A 20,654-nucleotide genomic window follows, 5' to 3' on the forward strand; every position below is an offset into this window, starting at 1 on the left:
GGGTGATGTGTACTGGTTAGAATGAGGTCAAATTGGGGCCTCTGTCTGTGATGCCTCCATGAATTGATCCTGAATAAGATATACGATGCTTTATGATGTGATCTTTGCATCATGTTTGTATATTCTTTTGTAAAAGATAGCAGATATAAATAAAAGCTTAGTTAAAAGGAAGAAACTGAAGAGAAGCTGATCTTTACTTTAGGTAGGTTAAATTAAACTATGTACAAAAAGAAAAAGGAAACATACAATGTTATGCAGAGTAGCAGTTACACATTCTGATACCAATGTTGTTTTCAATTTAAAATAAAAGCCAGAGGGACAAAATGTCCCAAAGAGTGGACTGTGAAGTTACTGCAGGTGGGCTGCAAGAGGTCTTCTATATTTTACAATTTGCCATTTGTGCTTATTTTGTTGCTTCTCAAATTTTGTGAATTGGATAGGATTGATTATTTGCACTGCATTACCAAAGGCCAACCTTCACAGACTGTTTTTCTGATTATGAAATAAAACTATAACAATGTTTCCCACGCAAAGACTATACCTAACTCCGGTCGGCCTCTCCTTTCAGGAACCATGCTAATTGTTATCTACTGTACGTAGCACACTTACAATTGATACGTACCTCATACAACCCCACTTAAAAAATCCGAACACTCCCTTTAAGGAGACTGGATTAGGATGTGAATCTATTCACTCATGTGAACATTAACAGAGATTATGACCGATTTTTTTCACCCAATAGTACCTATTTTTCACAAGTTGGGCATATTCCATATACTCTGAAACTAAAGTGACATTTTCAGACAGACAAACCAGGAGAACATCTACTTTTTTCGAGACCTGTCTCTCAGCAACACACTCTTGCAAGAACTCGCAACAAAGATATTTCATCTCTTGGGTAGTGCAGCATGTTGGCTCTGCCGATGGCGATTTCCAACCAGGTAAACAGAAATTTCAAGGGACTTAAACATGTAACCATGAATTAAAAATGTAAACTGAAAAAACAAACAAAAAAACTTGTGTTTCTTTGCTTAAAAATATTTTTATTATTATAACTGAACTGTAGAAAGAGACCAAGCCCCCTCAGTAGACAGGAAGTGTTCAAATCACACCATCTTTAGTTATAGGATATCTTTGATGTTAGCATGCTGAAACTTGCTCATTTTGATTTAACAGAAAGTACAGCAGAGGTTGATGAGAATGTCTTCAGATTTGCAGGTATTTGGTAATCAACTTAAGTATAATTTAAGTTTAAATGTTGAAGTGATTACTCAAGTAAAAGTCAAAGGATCGCCAAAGTTAGAACAATTCATGCTGAGGGGGCATTAATGTCTGAACTGAATTTTAACGCTATTCAACATACAGTGCACTTGAGGTTAACTTTACTCTTTCATCTCAGTAGGATTGATGTTTTGCTTAATAAGACTATGTTATTCTAAGAGATAAAAGTCCTTAGTAAAAGACGTCACTGACATTTCAATCATTTCATTCCTTCTAATTAGACTCCCCAGCTGCCAGATGGGCACTTTTTTTCTGCGTTATTGTTCACCTCTTGTTCACCCTGCGGCTAACAGAGGTTTAATAAGCTGCCCTCATTATATCACTCATAGCATAAGAGATATGGATGATGTAAAGGTAATGGGTTATGACTGGGCCGATGTGGACAGACAGATTAAATACAAAGTACTTCACATACTGATTATTTTCTGCGCTGCGTTATTCACGAGCACCATCTGCTGGAGGAGGGTTGATAATGATTTCCTGTCCGGAATTCTTTTTGTCATGAGTGCTGAAGACATCAGTGAGTCGTGACTTAATTTAGAGGAGAAAAACACACAGAGGAAAAAAATACAAGTGTTAATTTATTGTTTGAAATTTTATTTGGAAAAAACCCTCATTACATGCTCACCCAAATACTTCCAGTAATGCGTTGTTCTTGGTTATGCACTACAGATCACGGCTCCTTTATAAGCATGTCATTACAGACAATTCAGTGACATGAACTGTATATACAGTGAACACACATACAGTATGACAACATCATTTTATGAGTTCAATTCATAGGATTTATATAAATAAATAAACACAAGTGCAACAATGGCTCTGATAACTCTCTCACACCCTAAAGCCATCACATGAAGAACAGAAATCTTCAAACACAGATGGTCGAGGCACTATATTGCTTCATTTCTCCGAAAGCTTCTGACCAAGACGGCTGATTAGCAACAATCTCTTCCCTCATCCCTCTCTCTGCCCTCTTTGTTAGCTGTGGCTTCAGTGTATTGATCCGTCCAGTTCAGTGGAAGCAACATCAACTTCCCTGTCTAATGGCCAATCAGGAAACTAAACCAAAGAATCTTAATACTGACATAAAATCTATCAATGATTTGTTGAAAGTGATTTGTTGACTCACACCTAATCACTTCAGGAGACACTGAGGTGGGGGTTAGGTTAGACTGAGGTGAGAGAGTGAGGGTAAAGATGGTATATTTTAATATATTTGGTGTAATTTTTGTCTAAATATTTATAAAAAAAGTGGATCTTAATCCATCCAATTATTAAGAAGATGAAAGGCATAATTTAGTGCTACAGCGACTACAAGTAGCCAACTAGTGCAATGGCAGATTTAACATAGGGTATGTTGGTGTATGTGTGTGGGATGTGTGTGGGATGTTGTGGATGTGTTTCAAAAAAGAGGCAAGAGTGGGAGTACTACATCTAGCCAGCAGAGTCAGTCTCCAAAGCAGGGATGTAAGTGGACAGCAGTGCGAGTTAGTTTCTTGGATCTGGGACAGATTCAACTCTCTTTCAAGATATTCTGCTTTTAATGAGTTATTTCACCCAATGTAATAAAATGTAATTACATTTAATTGGTTTTATGTGCCCAGACCTTTTAGATATCTGTGCCAAAACACTGTGGCTCAGTGGTGCTTTGAACTAAATGCTAACATTAGCATGCTAACATACTCCCACGGACAGAAAACGTTGAGAAAATTGTTTAGTGGGTACATTTTGATGATGTACACAATCTTAGTTTAGCATGTTAGCATGCTAAGATTTGCTTAGCCACTAGCCACTAGCTAATTACCACTAGCCTAGGAGTAATTAGCAAAGCTAAAGTACAGCTAAGGCTGATGGGAATGTTTTAATTTTGCAGACACCAAAACACCTGGCTAAAATTTATATGAATTATTATTAATTCATTTATTTATTAATATGAATGTCTGTACTAAATTAAAAGGCAAATATATTCAATAGTTATTCACATATTTCTGTCTTTAACAAAGTCTTACTGTCTCATTGACAGTTCAAACACCGGAGCCATGTCGCTAGTGATGCTAAAAATGTCACAGCAAAGAGAATTTCCCGACTAATGTCACCATCATTCTGTAAAGTCTGCAGGGTGAATAGTTCTCATAATGAATAATGCTATTTTGCTTGGGTTTATGAAAATATTATCATTCTTAAGTCCTCATGATAAGTATGGAGGTGGCGCCACAAGGCAATTAGCCTAAGTTAGCATAAAGACTGAAACAGGGGAAACAGCTAGCTTAGCAGTTTGCCAAGTTGACAATTTACCAAACAACACAAACATGTTATGTATAATATGATTAAATCATACCCACAAAGAAATGCATAAAAAAAGGATACATTTGTGGTTTCAGGCAAAGTAACTTTAACGACTTCTGGGTGATGAATAAATAGCAAACACCATGTTTCTTACTTTTAACCACAAAATGTCATTTTAACATACTGGACGAAGCAAAGCCAGCAATTTCCCCTTACTTCTAGCCCTTTTACGAAGCTATGTTAATCAATTCCTGATCTCATTATGAAAGAATATGGGCACATAAAACCAGAACTATCTGCATGGCTACATACAGGAAGAGGTTTTGTGTCTTAAACCAATTATTAAGTTACTTTGCTTCTAATTTGAGGATGATTCACTGCTTAAAAGCACTAAATAGTGGATAGTGTCTGTGTGGAACCACAGTAGAGATTAAAAACTGGTCAGTAGTGACATGTTGTTATCAGACGTATGAACAGTGTTAGTCTATGTTTGAGCTCCAGATGACTGCTCAATAGTGAGTCCTTAGCCCTGCCTGGCTCCTACTTGGCCTAATGGCTAGCAGCAGTGCAGACTACTCCTGGGGTCCCGGGGCTTTCATTGCCATGCTGGCACCAACCATGGCTGGATAACTCCGGTTCCTCCTCATTCCATCAGGCCCAAAAGGGGAGCCGGATCTGCGCAGCCCGCCCAGGGGCCCCAGGATGGGGCTGGGACTCACTGCTCTGCCCCCAGAAGCTCCAGCCACACCCAGCCGCTTCACCTTGTCCAACAAGTTAAGGTTGTGGACAGTCACGCTAACATCTGTTTGGCTTTCACAATCTCTCCCTTTCTGCCTGCCCCTCATCCTCCCTGTCACCTCCTTCAGAATTGAACGGGCCGGTTTGGAGGCGAGGAAGTTGTCATAGGATGGACTCTTGAAGTCAAATCCTGCTGGGGTGGGCCCAGCTGAAGCTCCCTCCCCTGTGGGCGAGTTGGGAGGAGTAGAGGGGCGCAGAGGGTCGGGGTTGGGTGCTCGATTAGGGGTGATGGAAGTGCTGAATAAGACTCCTCCGTTTCCCTGGCCGTGCTCCAGGCTCTGGCTCTGGTGATACATTGCTGCTGAGATCCCTCTCTCCTGGAGAAGTCGAACTAACCCCAAGGAAGTGCTGGTGGTGCGTGTTGCATCTCTGCACAAACATGGGAAACAATTTAGAGTCAACATCATGATGAGAGGTAACTCTGTAAAATAACTTTTAATGCTCATCACTGCCTTTATGTAGAAAAACCCTAAAACAAGTGAAACTTACTGGAAGCAAGTTATCTCACAATGGTTCTTTTCAGGAAACTACAACAAACTAAGTGTGATATAGAGTGCTGCTAACTGATTAACAAAGAAGAAAGAACCGTGCCTGAGGTTAGTTGAGGATTCAGATGGCCTGAGACCGAGCCTGCGGGGCGTGCAGGGTGTAGCAGCAGGAGTGCCCAACAGAGTGCTGGTCATCACACAGGAGGAAGACGATGGGACTGGGTTAAGACTGGAAAGAAAACAAACAACACAGGGGAACAAAGAGATTTAAAACATGGCAAAGATGATACTACTGCCTGATCAACTTGTGTTGAACTTGCATATCTGTTGTGCATATCAAATTTTTTTAACCATAAGCATTTGCATGTATCGTTTAGGGCCTTCCTACTGTAACTGGCTTCTGAATAATAAGGCATGTTTTTTAACATGGCTGTTTTTTTAGCAGAAAAGCAAAACTTTGCAGAAGTTGATCATAAATGAACTTTTGAGAAAATCTGACAAACCAGACTGCTTATGTTTCTTACCTTGGTGTGACCCGTGTTTGCTCATCAGTTGGGTGGAGGATCCGACAGGTTGTGAAGGTGTAGGTGGAGCTGGTGTGGGCCATGCATTTCCCTGGGTAGTATGCAGCTGCAAGTCACACAAACACAGACAGTCAAACTAATTTTAATCACCATGATACTCAGCAGGTGTTCCAAACAGGTTGAGCTATGAAAACTGTACATATAATTAAATGGTAGTGCTCACAGAGGACGTCAGTGTTGCTGAGATGTGGTGATGGGGATGGAGACGGTGGAGAAGGTAGAGCGAGGCTGGGTGGAGGCTGCCCGAGGTTTGGGACAGCGGTGCTGGAGGTGGTGGGCACAGCTGGTGATGCAGATGCAGAGGAGGTTGGAAGATTCTGGAAGTATTGCTCCCCTGGTTCATCCTCCTCTAAGCCCCCCCATGGATACACCTGTAGACCACGGCACAGCACAGAGGGAAGAGTCCAGATCATCACAGATGGTTTATGTAAAGTTAGTGTCACTATATTACTACGATTACCTGTTGTATGATTAACAGTTTAGAAAATTGACAAAGGTGTACTTTGTCAGTAAGTCAGATCATCACTTCCCTATAAGTTGAATTACAACATTCAAGTAGATTTTGGTCGGTATGCATTTCATTTACCACTGTCTGTCCCCACGAGACAAACTGACAGCTTGAATATTATGAAGCAAAATTAGCCTTTTACTTATTTTCACTGCTGCCATTTATCCTGCACATAAGATGGACTTGACTCCCTCTGGAAGAGTGGACTAAGAATCTTAAGGAAAATGACAATAATGTATAAATTCTAGAGAAACTTATTACATTCTGTTACAGAGTAGTATTAGCTATGTGTGCAGTAATAAAAGTGCACTACGAATCCAAAACAGTATAATAGAAAGATGTATTGGCACTTGATGGACCATGTTGTAAATACAGACTAAGGCATCTCTCTCTCTCTCACTCACACACACACACACACACACACACACACACCTGCTCCAGCTCTAGTTCCAGAGGTCTGTAGCCCTTTGGCACGACTCCAGGCCGGGCATCCAGAATCACACCGAGGTGAGGCTGCGCTAACTGCTGCCAGTGATGCAGGGTGGCAGAGCCTGGTGAAGAGAAACGAGTAGAACTGCAATGTATTCAAACACGCACAAATTAATACTTGGTGGTTATTTGTGACTGAATACTTATTATTTAACTGGTTCTTTTATCTTCAATAAACACTTTAGGCTTTCAATATGTAGTTTAACTGACCAGACAATGAGCCGTTAATATGCTCTTCTGGTAATCAGTAAAATATGAATGCTATTCATCAACTAAAATAAATGTTTAGTGATTGATTTTGGGAAATTGAAAGCTCTTCTAAAATCAGGTGTCACACGTACCACAGATGACATATAGTGCTAACGTACAGTATAGTCTTACATAAGACAGAAGCATGTTACAGAAGCATGAGAGGCAACCAATTACAGTACGTATTTAGTGCTAATAACTACTTTTCTAATATGTATGTGTTATGAGCATATCCATGAAGTGAAATATAACAGATCAAGCCTCAGTGATCAGAGGACAAACAAAGATAGGGACACTAAAAGGTGATGAAGAACAGATGATTGAAATGAAAATGAAATAGAGGAGCAATGACAATGAGAACAGATTTTTATTAGTCAGCTACATGAATTGAAACAGAGAAAGCAAACAAAAACAAAAGAAAGTCATAAAATAATAATAAATGTAAAGAAGAACATAAGAGCAGAATAATTAACTAAAGAAATGAGCAGGTGTGAGTGAAATAAAACACATGTATGTTATGACAATGACAGGGTTTTTAAATAACAGGGAGTGTGTTTTTGAATGAAGTACATATTGTGACCAGCAGAGGGCAGCACAGGCCAACAACAGCCAACTTAGCTCAAACTTCGTCTTGGCTATGACAAGAAGTCTAACACAGAGATGTCACAGGAGGTGCACCCACTTTGACCTCACACCTACTGGATAGCTACTGGCTAAAAGTCATATGTAGATCCTTATTCTGTTTCCCAGAGGCATTAATTAAAACAAAAGGAAATGATTTGGAACACCATCCCTATTCCTTCTTCTGTTTAACCGAAAGTGTGTCTCCGCCTACAGCCATCCTCTGGGATGCGTGTCTTTGTAATAGCTGTGCGTGGATGCAAAGCTGCCTGACTTGTGATGGTGCATCAGAGACCAGAAAGAGTTAAAGAGCATCAGAGACAGAGGCCTCTCTTTCCTCTCTATAGCTGCTTTCATCTTCCTGCTGCCGGCTCGGTCTCTGGCCCACCTCCTTCCTCTCTCCCTCTCTATCCCAGCTCCGGTCTTCCTCCCCCATCCCCAGCCTCTTTCTCTTTCCCCCTCGAGCGTCCTCCCAAGCTGGCTCTCCCTCCTCCTCTCCCCCTCCGTCCCCCAGCCCCGCTTGCTCCCTTTCTTTGTCCCAACCCCTCGGTGTCGGTCGCCTTCCGACTTCCTCCCAGTCTTGGAGGTTGTCCCGTTCTCCCTTTCTCCCTCACCTTCAAGAGGTTTGACGATCTGGAGTTTGTCGGGGAGGTAGGGTCCACGTGAGGCCCAAATGTGGAGGTTCCCAAGGGACATGATGCTTTCTGAGGGGGTCATAACACTCTCCTGGCCCAGGGCATCATGTAGGCCTCCATGTCCTCCCCGTCTCCGATCCCTCTCCTCTTCAAAGAAGCGCCTCTCGCTCAGGTTGTTCTGTCGACGCAGAGACAGGCGGCGCAGGGCGAGCCGCAGGTCCTCAGCTCCAGTGGCCTTCTTCTCTCGGCCCTCTGTGCTGCTGCCAGAGCAGAGGTGAAACAGAGATAAGATCACTTAAAGTGCATGGAAACAAAGTGTACCAAGTGTAATATTTGAAAAATCCTTAAGACCCAACTCACTTATCCTGGTTAGATGCCGTCTCCATCAAGATGCTCTGCGTTCGGTTGTCAAGGGTATTACTCTCTTCGCTGATGTCACATCCAAAGATGCTGGAGTGCGGTGTGGAGAGACCACTGGATTGGGGGGATGTGCGAGCGGATAGAGACTGGTTCGATCCCGGGATGTTAGAGTTGGTTGGTGTCAGAGAACGCTGACGGACTGTCTGGTTGATGTTCTTAACCGTCTCAAAAACACGCTTTCGATGGCTTCTGCACACAACCAAACACCAGAGTATTAGACAACACTGTATGTAGTTAGAATAGTATTAGCTTTTTTGTCAGATTATAATTACTGATGATTGTTTGGGGGTAGGGCTACTTTGTTGTTCAGTTGAACCTCAATGAAAAGAGACAAAGAACCACACATCTTGTGAAACTTTCTGTTAGCTAGTTAGTCCGGTTGACTTTTGACATGCTGGCTATCCATGCTATATTTTAGCTCTCTGGATAAGATTTAAAATTAGCTTACTGGGTGGCAATCAATGACATTTTCCTTTTTTAAAATGAATTCTTTGCCATTTTTGGCTAAGCCCTCTCATCAACACAGCTTCCTTTTCCTCTTCATTTGCATTTATGATGCATGTTAAAAATGTGTTAACTCTTGACACTTAATCAAAGTACAGGCTGTGTAAAAGTTCAACAATATAGAGTCCACAGCCGTGTTGGCAGCTCTGTGAGGCTGGAATTAAATGTAGCTAAATGCTAACATAACCACACTGACAAGCTGATGTTGAGCCTGTATAATTTATTTAATACGTTAGTTAATGTGTTAGCATGCAATATTTGCTTAACATGCTAATCATATGACTGTATTATCATTTGTTTTTCATGTATTGGTCAAATTGCCTCAAGATGAAATGTGAACTGATCACCAAAGTTGTTTCCGGAAGAAGTTGACACATTTTTCAGAAACATTAAAGTCATAATGAAATGTCAGAGCATCGCCAAAGTTATGCAGATCTGTAAAGGACACTGGACAAAAGAAGTGGCCTTAGCTTACGTAAAGTAACCCATTGGTTTGTGAACCCCCTATTAAAGCTTCTTAGTTTTGCATTTAGGATGTCGCCATCTTGTTTTTTGGGAACCAGAAGTGACCAAATTTGAACTTCTGGGTAGATCAACATGCTGTCCTTAGTCATGCCCTAAAGAATTCCCTGTTTATTGTCTATTTTACACTAATGGGATCATTATTAACAAAATCAAAGTCATGGTGTATTGAAGAAATAAAAATCTGCTGAAAAATTTGGGTCAGTTTCCCATCTGTTTTTATACAACTGTACTTTTATTGTAATCAGTGGATTTGCCCCCTGCTGGCCATTAGAAAGAATGCAGGTTTAAGGCATTACCGCCATGGTTTCATTTTGAAGCCAAGAGCTTATGTTTACTTCTTCTATAAGTCAAACCACTGTAAACAATGCTGCGCCAATATGGCTGGTAAATGTTGAGATATTTCACTTAATAATTTAAAAAAGAATGAATGCTACAATATTACCTTGAATATATACAAAATGTTATAGGGACTTATTCAGTAACTGATGGTATGGTTGTTCTAAAGGTAAAGTCGGACGACTCATCCTCAGGGAATCAGAGGAGTCTGTACAAAATGTCATGCCATTACATTGGGATACAAAATTAGAGAAGATGTAATGTGTAAAATCAAATCACATTCATGATTGTGACTGCTTTTACATACTTCTGTTCCTCGCACTCGGGGTCATCCAGACTCAACTCCTTCCTCATTGTTCCCTCAATCTCAGCTGCCAGAGAATCCTGCAACACAAACAGTTGTGAAGGACTGGATCACACACACAGATACACATGCGCAAACACACACACTCACACTCACTCACCATAGGGTACAGTCCCAGGGGATGGAAGCGTCGAGGCGTTCCTGCAGGGTGGTTTCTGTTCCTCAGGTTCTTCAGCTCCTCCTGAGCTTCATGCAGCATCTCTATACACTCTGAATACTTCTCCTCCAACTCTTGGAGCTGTTCATTGTAGACATTGAAATTAACATTTGAATAATTACTATCATCAGTCTGGTTTCAGCTTTATAAGACAGGACAGTTATATGGAAGTTACCTCTGCTGTAAGTTGCCTTTGGGCCTCTTTAGCTGCAATCAGGTGTTGAGAAAGCTCCTCATTTTCTACAGCATACTGAAAGAACAACAGGTTTAAACAAGGAAAGTGAACAGAGTAGTCAACATGAAGTTACAATGGGTAAAAGTGTGTCTCCATGTGCACTCACAGATTTGGCTTTCTTTTGCAGATCAACGATCTGAGAGAGGAGATGTGTGATCTCTTCTTGCTGTCGGGAAGCATCCTCAGTCTTACGAGCCAACTCTTCTGCTATGGTAGAGATTTGGAGACTGGACAACCCTGACAGGACAGAAAAGGGAAGTTTAGTTAGAACAGAGAGCTGGATAGATACTGTGTGTGTCAAAATCAAATGGAGGACACAATAAAAGCAGGCACAGAGGAAAGAAAATGTTCTATCTGTTTTAGTCAGTTAAGTTGTTACTCGAACACAAACAGGAACAGAATAAGAAAGAGAGAGAAGTAAATGACGAATAAGACACGACTTACTGAGCTCTTTCACACAGTCGTTGACAAGCTGCTGCTCCTTTTCCTCGTATGTTTCCGTCTCTGACTTCAGATGGTTAGCCTGCATTTAGAAATGCATGATTAAACCAAACGCCTGGGCAATTTTTTTCTTACATCATATACAGTATGTGTATGTTGGTTATTGTGTGTGGCGATACCTCTGAGCGGAGCGACAGATTCTCTTCTTCCAGATCTTTGAGTTTCCTCTGGAGTGTGTCACTCACAAAGCCTCCTGCAGCACTTTCCAATTTACTTTTCTTCCCCCTTCTGGAGAGAAAAAAATGCAAAATGAGACTGGAACTAAAAAGCCAGATCGTCTGCTTATTATAGAGAGAAAGAGCGATATTGGTTAACAAAGAAAGGGTGCTAACGTTGGGGAGCTGCTGGACTCATCCTCGCTCTCCTCGGCTGCGTTGGTGTAAAACTGCAGCAGCTCATCCTTCAGGTTCAGCTCATGGTGCAGCTGGGCCACCTGGGAGAGGCAGATAATGTGAAGTGCTTATATTTGTCACAATATAAATGTTTCCTGTTTGTACAGATGTATGTGGTGTGGATGTACCGCAAAAACATATACTGTATGTACTATATCTCATTCCATTTTAAATGTAGTTTAACTTTCAATCAAGAACATTTTGCGAGCTCAACTTTCTCTCATCAGTATTGCCTGATTAATCTGTGTCTTGGTGTGTAAGTGAGCAGACCTCCTCTGTGATTTGTCCCACTCGTTCCTCCAGATAGTCATTCTGCTCCGTCAGAGTTCGGTTCTTCTTTAGAAGAGATTGGCCGATTCTTGCAGCCAACTCCAAATCTCTCTCTTTCTATTGGTTTGGGATGCAGAAAGAGAAGAAGAGTGGAGAGACTGATGAGAAGTTAAGCATTTATACCAAAAATATCCCACACTACAACACTGGTAAAGTACACTTGTTCCTGTCCTGTGGGGGAGGAGGTTGTTAAATACAGACGCAGAATCCATTCAGTGCTGTCTGTATTTTGCTGTTTATTTGATCACCGTATGTTTAAAAGTATAATCTCCAAGTTTTTAATTTAGATAAATGTCTTTTAAGTCACTATCTATCACCAAATGAGGTAACACAACGGTGATTGAGCCTATGGCCAACTGATGAAAGCCTTTGCATTTGCAGTATATCATATTTTTATGGACTGGGTGTCTGTGGTGACATTCGCGAAAAAAATCACAAGCAGCACCCAGTTAGTGACACGTTTTCCATCACCCAGCAGCTAAGTGGCTGCAATTCCGGTTTCTGTAAGCATTGTGAGGTAATCTACTATGGCTGAACAAACAAAGAAAAGATTGATGACTATAAATACAACGATGAAGGCAAACAGTCTTCAAAGGAAAGCAACTGTCAGCGAGGAAAATCACGTGGACGTCACACATGAGACACTGTCTGGATATCAGGGAAGTGTGCTCCCACAATTACTGTTTTTCACCATAGGTGCCGCCAAAGAGAACGAAACTGTGATTATAACTTTAAGATGGTTTTCCGCGAAAGCCAGAACCATGACAAAGGGAACCAGCCGTAGAAATTTGGTTAAATTGGGAAGTGTGTTCCTACAATCACCAATTATTGCCAGTGGGTGGTACTCAAGAGCAAACAACTGAAAGGAAATTTGCCATCACTATTAACACTTGAGACATATATGTTGGCATATCTACATCTTAGCGTCTCTGCTGTAGCTTCACTTAGTGATTTAGACAATTTAAAAACACCTCCTAGTGCTGCTTTGAATTACACTCAAAGAACAGAGGTCAACAGATAATCTCACCTCCTCCAACAGACGTGTGACAGCATCGATGTCATTGTAGGTCTTCGTCATCTGGCCCACTCTGTCTGCACATAGCACTGCGGAAACACAAAAAACACAAACTAGAGTGAGGAGAAGGAAGAGAAGGTGTAAAAAAAAAAGTTAGTGGATGAGAGCAGGAGGATCTTGCTGTTGCAGTGACCTCTCATCTTTTCATCACTTCTGGTGCACAACCAAAACAAGTCCAATGGCGTGCACGCACAGCCACATTACATAACACAGAGAGTTTAGAAAGTCATCCACTCAGAGGCGTTAGTTGGGTCATTTAAAGGTTGTAACACAAATCATTGATTTAACGTTAGTGAATGACAGAGCAGTAATTGTTTCCATGGCGTACGATATGGCTTTGTCGCCCCGAGGAAAAGCTGAATTGACTTCAGATCTGATCAATAAAATTCTGTCCACAGTTATTGAAAACATTGTGCAAATCTCTGTAATCCTGTTAAGAGTAGCTACAACCAGCCCCACGCTATTTAACTGCTGTTACTTTGAAACACCTTTTAGTTCCTCCTTTGAAAACACAGATAAAATTGAAGCAAACAGTGTTCAAACTCTGATTCACTCAGGCACATTCACGGACTGTGGGGATGTGCGTGTGCATGGGTGTGCGCTCTAGGGCTGATATGTCAAAACAGAGCACATTCAAAGTCAGCAGGCTTCCTGTTAATGAGAAGAACAAAGCCAGAGACGAGCTCTAGGCTGAGACAAATCTCTAGGAAACACACAAAACTGTTTCAAAATGCTGTTTTTGTTGTTGCTAGAGATCCTGAAATAATGAAAATGCAATTTAGTTATTCCGTTGCAGTCTGTAAGAAGGATATTCTAAGCAATAAAAGTCAGCATGCACAAAGAATGAAATAAAACAAATCACATTCTTTGCTGTTTAAGAGTTTACCTGTCTTATAGTACCATCCATCCAGCTCACATTCATCCCTCGCTAATCCCTCCATCCCACTCTTGCTGTCCATCTCCATGATGACGGACAAAAAGAAACCACAACCAGCCCAAACACTGATCCATTCACTCTCTCCCTCTTCTTCTGCTCCTCTGCTGTAAAACAGGCCCAGAGACAGAATTACCCTCCGCCCTCATGGAAGCTCCTATGAGTGTGTGTGAGAGAGGCGGAGAGATGAGACAGAGTGTGTTTTGGAAACACTCTACTGCTGCTGAGTTAGAGGTGAACGGAAGAGGAAGTTATACAGTAGTGGATGCAGGGAGGAAGGAAGAACCAATCAGAGATGGTGGGCTGCAGCGCACACCTACCTACCTCTAGCAACTGTTACCATTGTGAGCCGCATCCACAAACACACCCCTGACACACACGGAGATATACACGCTAACTCTATGTCACACTCTCACACAAGTTGTGCTGTATTGTGACTTTTGTCTGGCTAATAAAGGGGACACAATTCACAGGGAACCAATTATCCAACTTCAATGTAAGACACTTCCTCCTAACTAAATAGATTCCTCAGTGTAAAGTTCAAAATAAAAAGTAAATAGATAACAACAAAGGCAATTTGTGAAGTGGAAAATAAATAAATAAATAAATGTAGCTCAGCGTAAGTTCAAGAAGGAAGACTGTTTAAACTCATTCACCCATTAGCCATCATTCATCATGTCACGTTCTTTCTCTCTCTCCCTCTCTGTCCTTACTGTCTGGTGACCAGCTGATTTTGGGTGTATACTATTTAAGTACTAAACCAATCAGAGTTAGCCCTGACGTCTGTCGACCAATCATCCCTCTGTTGTCAAATTTTAAAGCTGTTCTCTCTTCCGCAGATGGTTTGTCGTTTCAGCTAGATCATTGTGACCCTCCTCCCCCCTGTTCACCTCCAATCCATCTCATCTGTGTCCAAGTCCAGCTCCTCAGCTCATCCTGTCTTCACCATCATCACCACTACCAGTCTCTAGACTCCATCGGGGGTATTTATCCTGCTCTCGGCCTCTCTATCTCTTCAAGTACATGAAGACATCACTATGGAGTCTAATTGCCAAAGACTTTGCACATTTCATTCTTTCCAAACTTTTAAATAAATAATTCTTCAATCTTAATGAAGTCTCTCTTGATTGAATTATAGTTATGTACACAAACAGCTCCATTTACAATTTCAACTGAAAATGTTCTCATAATAGCATATTATTCATTATAAATGAAGTTGACAAAAATACAATACAAAAAATACAAATTCAATATGCTAAGAAACAAGGTGAATGTGAGAAAAATCTATACAGTTAGTTGCATATAAGTTAAAGAAATAGCCCAGCAATCGATACTTTCTATAACATAAGACATCAGCTCATTTTAACGAAGATGGACTGAACTTAGAAAATGTACCACAGGAGACTGCCAGTATAAATTCAATAATGAACCAGACGTACAGAATATCTTTAACGTTATGAACCTTTCTAAAGTCAGCAAGACGCACAATGATTCAAGTCCTGTGGGTTTACTCTGAACTTAGAAAAGGCACCTTCATTTTTTGTGCTTCTAAACAACTGCAATTATTTACTAACGTGAGTGTGCAATTGTTTTCACACCAGTCAATCAGAAGGCTGGCATACAGAGACAGACAACCTTTCACGCTCACATTCACACCTACATGCAACTTTAGAGTCACCAATTAATCTAACAAGCATGTCTTTGAACTGTGGGAGGAAGTCGGAGTACCTGGAGAGAACCCATGCAGACACAGGGAGTGCACGCAAACTGAGGCTGACACAGTCAAGCTGCAGGGTTGAACCAGGAATTGAACCAGTGACCTTCCTGCTGTCAGGGGACAGTGCCAACCACTGCACCACCGTGCAGCCCTGCACACATAGTTACTCAAAATTTGTGAGCAGCTTGAAAGATGGCGCCACCCTGTGGATTGAGGCTACAGTCTCTGTTACATTAAATAGGGGAAGGACAAACTGAAGGATAGATCATAAAAAGTAGTTTCAATCCACTAATACTGATTTAAAAGTATCAAATCTCTCCATCTAGATTAATCTGGACATGATTTATTCGTCCAAAACAGGTAAAAGATTGCAGTAGACAAACATTACATGTAGTGTTGCACACACAACAGAGCAAACAATAGCCTTTAGTGCACCTCATAATAATTTCCAGAAACCAATGTAATTCCTGTTTATATGAGAAAGCCTCTGCAGACAGTGTGTCCTCTCTCACCAAGCCTTTTCTCTGCATTCATTGAGCCTCTGAACTCTATGAACGAGAGCAAAAATGACCTTTATTATCAGACTATGTATTGATCTTCCTGGGCCAACAGGCACAGGATCAGTTTCCGTAATATGGTTGAATGTTATGGTTTGCTATGTTCCCACGTTGACAATAAAGCTTGTCTTTTGTTATTTTGAATGTTTTATAGGTTTTAAAGCTTACAGTTCCATTCCTCGAGCAGACTTGTAATTTTGGTTCCACGTCACTTACCAGCAACAAATTAATGTTATAATGAAGCATGCATAATTACAGACGCATCAATATGTATTTTACTTTACTGTACTTTACAAACAAACAGAGTTATAGCTGATGATAATGCATGGACTATTATATCTATGAGTCCTTGCTTAAGTCGATTGTTGAGCTTTGTAAAGTTGAGTGTGGGCAGTCACAATGTATAGAGTGTTTATAAAGTGCATCACAAAGCGGTCTGTTTGTCTATGAGTAGTAAAGCATTATGGGTGCATTATAATACAGTATATACTGTATGCTCCAATAAGGCACTTTTGGTCTTGATAACAAGTGTTACCAGAAATTCTAATGTTTTATGTACTGTATGTGTATTTTATATGCTTAGATGTTGTTGTGCTGTGTGTTGTTGAAATACAATGTTTGCATGCGCTAATAAAGGCTCAAATTATAGTGATGCAAATGGGTTTAAATAAAAATTACATACATTCACACAAACTTTAGTAGAATATCTTTCCAAGAACCTCTTGAAGGATTAAAGTGAGCATGTACATCACTTCTATGCTATAATTACTATTATTAGTCATCCGTACATCATTATCATAGTTGTTATTGCTAATATTAGAACTATTTCTGCTATTACTATTGGTATTGTAACCATAAGTCTGTATTATTGTTGTTGTTGTTTTTTGTTGCTGTGTCTCTATCCATCTCTCTTTTTCTGCCTCTCCCTCTATCCCACTTTCTCAGCCCGTCCAGTCAAGCCAGGTGGCTGTTCACCATGAGTCTGGTTCTGCTCAAGGTTTCTGCTGTTAAAAGGAGTTTTTACTTGCTACTGCTGTAGTACTTGCTAAACTACTTAACTGCTAAATATTATAACAAAGAGTACGGTGTAGACCTGCTCTATTTGTAAAGTGTCCTGAGATAACTTTGCGCTATATAAATAAAAATGGATTGATCCCAGTCCCAAAAATAAAATCCCGCCAGTTTAATATCCAGTGTTCCTATTTCTTTACTACATTTCTTCTGTCTGCATTTCAAATAAGATATAAGAAGGATCAGCAGAAGCCGACAGCACCTGACAGTCAGACTTACAGAAGTATTTGAGTGTCTCTTCGATCTGCTCGGTGGTCAGGTCGAACCTGGTGTCCGGAGCGACGAGGGGGGTGTGCAGCCAGTCATCGTGGTCGTAGCCGTAGACGGTGTCAGCCCGCAGCCGGTACACTGGCAGCTGCTCCTCCAGAAGGCTGATGATCTCAAACTCTGGCAGGTCGGTACTGTTGCACACATCTGAACATCACAGAGAGGACAGGGGGAGAGGAAAGAGAATAAACTGCAGGCCTGATGATGTGTTTTTGTTGCACTCACATGGTGCCTGATATTATGTTCACTCTCAACCCATCCTACAGACCTTATTGTGTGTTCTTTCAATTTGGACATAAATACTGAAATACAATTGTTTTGTTCCAAATCTTTACATGCAAATTTTCTCAAAAATGTCTCATTGGAATTAACTGATAGAAAACACCCAGTGAAGATAATTTAGAAGCAGGTTTAGTTCAAAGACTTTGTAACAATGTTATCAACTAATAGCAAAGTAAATACTCTTTGAAAAACTATTTACTAAGCGTAAACAACTGCTTATTACCTACTGCCATTATTGAATTTAATCTGATTAATACTTTGGTTCATGTACATGAAAGATGACAAACGTGATTTGGGATCAGAGTAGTAATAATGTGGACCACTAATTGATCTTAATAACTAAGAGACCTTAATGAGTACATAACTACAATCCTTTCAGAGACAAATATAGTAGTATAGTACACCAACACACGACAGCGGTGGTTACTTGTTACTTTATAAAAAAAGCTGGACTGTACCTTCAGGACCTACAATTATCTTTTATTTTAAATACCCAAAACTTTATATTGTACAGATACAAAATAAAATGCTTCTAACATAGTACAAATTTAGTATAACTAAATAATAATGATATAACCCTGACAGGGCATCTTTCTGGACAACAGGCACTTTTGGTACTGGTCATGTTGACAAGCACATTGTGTTACCAAAACACCACACCTGTGTTATTGTTACTTTTAAAAGTAAAGCATCTGAATGCTTTTGCACCTGGCATGGCAACACGGATGTGAATGTCTTTTTTTGAACAAAAAAAAGTCGATTTTCTTGATTTGGTTTTATAACATGATGCCACTTGGGACATAAGGTCTTCAAGCAGGCAGCACTGCTCTAGAAAACGGTTACCCTCAGAGTACAAAAAACTAAAGAAGTTCTATATTATATATGCATATGACACTTGCTGAAAGGAAAGGAACAGCAAGTTAAATATTGATACTGTAAAGTGCAAACTATGTGGCTAAGTTTAGAAATTTGGATGTTTAGAGTTCAGTCGACCATGCAATCCTTTTATGCTTTGACACATTTCTACTCAGCTTGGTTTAATACCTTGACAGACCAATAGATAATCCAGAAAAAAACCTACTATTTCCTGAAAACTGGCCCTAACATGTACCTGTGATGGTCTCAGCATCCCTGCAGTCGGGCACTGGCTGCGTGTCAGGCTGGATGGACTCGCCCTCACTCACATACTGCTCTTCATTTGCAGGCCGCTGCTCAGGATCAGGGTCTGGGTCCGGGTCCAGGTCTGGGGCGGGGGTTAGGGAGGGGGCCGGGAAGGCCAGCTTGGCTCACCTCTCACTGGTGGAGAAAAACGATGGCCATTGGCCTCTGGAGCTGGAGCTCCACTGGGTCAGCAGGTCCACCTGACAGACAGACAGATAACAGCAGATACAGCAACCTGGAGAGAAGGACGGAGAGAAGCAGAGACCTTCACAGAGCCATACATACTTGTGTTTTGGAATCAAAAGCCCACAATCAATACACCCCCCTCTTTCCCTACAGAGTCTTTAACTTCAAGTGCTGCTGCTGAGTCTGCACTGTGCTGGCTGCCAGCACGCTGAATAAATCACAGCCGATCCACTGCAGACATCACTTTCTTCTGCCGGGAATTGAATTAGGCTTTTGGAGGTTAAGAGCAACTCTTGATAAGACCATGATATAATGAAAGTCTGCTACTTAACTGATCTATGTACTGTACGGGAAAACTTTGTTCTCCTCCCACATGGGATGTCATACAGAAATTAAAACTATAGAACAGTGGCTCTTGAGCTGTAAGAGGTTCAGTGTCTCATGGCCACTTCAGCAGTGAGAATACACATTGGTTTAACGTAAAAGAACAAACAGTTCAACCACTAGGCAACACTGCAATTCATCATCTCCTGACAATAAAGTCACCCAGGAGCCAGAGACCCTCCTCACAGCAGAGACTAGTAAGATGAGTTTAAAGTAAATACAGCAGTGGTCATGCACACGACCTTGCAGCTCTCTGGCTTTATTCTGCAAGGCTCAGTGTGTCTCTGCAGATGTAGAGCAGACTTCAGTCAGTGAACACATCACAGATCTGGATCATGAATTTCAACTAGGTGTCAGATCAAACAGCCAGTGAAGCGACGTGTAGCAGGATATAAATAGAGACAAAGAACAAGTGAGGGTGCATAAGTGTTTTTGTCCTCTGTGCATTACAGACACCTGGTGATGAGAGAGCAGCTCACAGGAAATGTTTCAATAGCTGACAGGCACATGCATGACCGCCTAATATATAACGGTGCACGGACACTACAGCACATGCTCAGGTCTCTGTGTGGCAGTGCTACAACCTTGGAATGTCTTTCCTGGGCAGTTCCTGAATAACATAATCTGCAGATGAAAGACGATTTCCGGTTCAAACTGCCAACATTTATGCAGATTTGGGATTAAAGGTCCTAACACTTCCATAGCATCGTCCCCAACTGATTCAACAATATACTGTATGTCAACTTGTACAAACTCCTCCTCCTCAGGTCATCAAACCAGGACCAAGAGGATGAGCTCTTGGAAAGTAAGAGCTTGTTACAATATGTCTTTGTTTAATACTTCAATAAAGACGTTGATTAAAATAGACACCAGGGATTTTATGAAGTAAAAACGCTGCCTTTTTTGATGATTTAAATAGAATTAATGAGTTACTAAAATCACAGTGGTTGTTCCTTTAAATCTTGTGAAGAATAAGCAGTAAAGCAGTGAAATGTGTGTCTTAGAATCTCTTACAGCTTACTGGTTGTCCTACATTCTGAGATATTACTACTGTCCTGCAGTGAATGCTGTTAGCTGCTGCTGCTGCTGGCAATACCCCCAGTAAATAGGCCAGAGTTCATTCATGCATGGGGCATAAACAATGTTATTTGAATGCTGTCAGAGGGCGTGGCTTCATCTGCATCAGCAGGTCGCGTCACGGATGCGGATCTGGGTTTTCATAAACCGCGTCCTGACAGTAACACTATAAGTGGCACAACATGATCAGCTGACCTTATGATGTATGACATCGCCATTAAAATCATTCATTCGTGA

General features: G+C 41.0%; 1 pseudogene; it reads right to left on the reverse strand.

Annotated features, from left to right (window-relative positions):
• Positions 1 to 1,861: 1,861 nt before the first annotated feature.
• LOC138608822 (trafficking kinesin-binding protein 1-like) lies at positions 1,862 to 18,894 on the reverse strand (annotated as a pseudogene).
• Between the last annotated feature and the right edge of the window lie 1,760 nt (positions 18,895 to 20,654).

Source organism: Semicossyphus pulcher, unplaced genomic scaffold (assembly GCF_022749685.1).
Source record: "Semicossyphus pulcher isolate SPU_LCO1_2020_fin unplaced genomic scaffold, fSemPul1.0.p SCAF_5, whole genome shotgun sequence".
NCBI classification, from domain to species: domain Eukaryota; kingdom Metazoa; phylum Chordata; class Actinopteri; order Labriformes; family Labridae; genus Semicossyphus; species Semicossyphus pulcher.